This window comes from Schistocerca cancellata, chromosome 4 (genome assembly GCF_023864275.1).
Source record: "Schistocerca cancellata isolate TAMUIC-IGC-003103 chromosome 4, iqSchCanc2.1, whole genome shotgun sequence".
Taxonomy (NCBI): Eukaryota; Metazoa; Arthropoda; class Insecta; order Orthoptera; family Acrididae; genus Schistocerca; species Schistocerca cancellata.
Window position 1 is genome coordinate 514,748,975 of NC_064629.1, and position 2,332 is coordinate 514,751,306.

General features: G+C 50.4%; 1 pseudogene; it reads left to right on the plus strand.

Moving 5' to 3' along the window:
• The first annotated feature begins 1,658 nt into the window (after window positions 1–1,658).
• Window positions 1,659–1,776, plus strand: LOC126185778 (5S ribosomal RNA; annotated as a pseudogene).
• The last annotated feature ends 556 nt before the right edge of the window (window positions 1,777–2,332 follow it).

The following is a 2,332-nucleotide window of genomic DNA, read 5'->3' on the forward strand; positions in this document are numbered from 1 at the left end:
TGTGTGTGTGTGTGTGTGTGTGTGTGTGTGTGTGTGTGAATGTATGTTTTGATGATGATTATGAGAGAAGGAAGAAGGTGAAACCCGGTGCTAGCACATAGCTTACTCGTCGCGAATAGCACCAAGGGGGTCGCCATGCTTAACGTCCCCACCCGACGAACGGCTCACCCTCAACTGTGTCACATGCCCTCTCTTCGTGAGAAATTGCGGAGAAGTTTGGTATTTAAACCAAGACATTGGCACAAAGTCTGGTACTAGGTTCATTATCAGCCAAGTTTGCTGGTGGAATTACAAACTATAACTGAAATTGTTCAACTCCGTACAAGAAGTTAGAGTAGTCGTAATTTTCAAATCTACGCTTCAGAAGCGGTTGTACGTCTGTATCCGGCATGAGCCAGGAGTCCATCCCGACGCGCGGAATAAAGTCATTTGTCGGCGGGCAGCGGCAGTACGAGATGCGCATACGACTTCCGGCTTTTCAGCTCTCGCGAGAAGCCTCAGTGCGAAACAAAGTGTGAGCTAAAAAACCGAGTGATGGAGAGTGTGTGCCGGTGCGCTGATTAACGAGCGACGACACGCGCGGCCGCGCCACGCCGGCGCGTTCCCGTAATAAGCATGCGCGTGCCAGCGCCGCCTTTATGAGGGATTGTGGCCGAGCGCCTGCCGCACGCATACGCAATCGGCGCGCCGCCTGCGCTGCCATTGTGTGCGTCGCCGCCGCTGCGCCTGCCCTGTTCACGCTGGTCCTGCCGGCGCCGCCTGCGGCTCACCGAACACCCGAAGCTACTACGTACCCTTCCGTTAAGCAACAACGATATAATGTCTCGCAAGAACTTCACAACTTTTACCTGCTCAGTACCCGAACTACACAACTTTGAAGAAGGGCATTACAGCTAGCACCGAAAGTAAGCAACTAGCTGCATAGATGCGAATTTGTCTTGGTCACTCCCCACAACTCGTCAGTGACCCGTATTGCAGGATTGGCGCAACTTTAAGATAGAGAAACCTATTACATTTCAACAAAACTTTTAAAAAAGATAAATTATTATCTTAAATATCTTAACTCGCAGAAAGATGATGAAAAGTTCAAAAATGGTTCAAATAGCTCTAAGCACTATGGGACTTAACATCTGACGTAATTAATTGCTCTGAGCACTATGGGACTCAACTGCTGTGGTCATAAGTCCCCTAGAACTTAGAACTACTTAAACCTAACTAACCTAAGGACAGCACACAACACCCAGCCATCACGAGGCAGAGAAAATCCCTGACCCCGCCGGGAATCGAACCCGGGAACCCGGGCGTGGGAAGCGAGAACGCTACCGCACGACCACGAGATGCGGGCACATCTGACGTCATCAGTACCATAGACTTAGGAACGACTTAAACCTAACTAACCTAAGCACAGCACACACATCCATGCCCGAGGCAGGATTCAGACCTGCGACCGCAGCAGCAGCGCGGTTCCGGATTGAAGCGCCTAGAACCGCTCGGCCACAGTGGATGATGAAAAGTATTTAACCCTACATTACTAAACCATTGTAAAATTTTCGATTGCAATAGGGTATAAAACAAGGCGCATTGTATTTAATTTAGTATGTATACCATTGGAGATATAATAAGGGTAATTAAAAACGCATAACCTACAAGTTATGTAAGGCAACGGCCTTGCCGCAGTGGATACACCGGTTCCCGTGAGATCACCGAAGTTAAGGGCTGTCGGGCGTGGTCGGCACTTGGATGGGTGACCATCCAGGCCACCATGCGCTGTTGCCATTTTTCGAAGTGCACTCAGCCTCAAAAAGTGTTCAAATGTATGTGGAATCTTATGGGACTTAACTGCTGAGGTCATCAGTCCCTAAGCTTACACACTATTTAACCTAAATTATCCTAAGGACAAACACACAAATGGTTCAAATGGCTCTGAGCACTACGGGACTTAACATCTATGGTCATCAGCCCCCTAGAACTTAGAACTACTTAAACCTAACTAACCTAAGGACAGCACACAACACCCAGCCATCACGAGGCAGAGAAAATCCCTGACCCCGCCGGGAATCGAACCCGGGAACCCGGGCGTGGGAAGCGAGAACGCTACCGCACGACCACGAGATGCGGGCGACAAACACACACAACCATGCCCGAGGGAGGACTCGAACCTCCGCCGAGACCAGCCGCACAGTTCATGACTGCAACGCCTTACACCGCTCGGCTAATCCCGCGCGGCGCACTCAGCCTCGTGATGCCAATTGAGGAGCTACTCGACCGAATAGTAGCGGCATCGGTCAAGAATACCATCATAACGACCAGGAGAGCGGTGTGCTGACCCGAC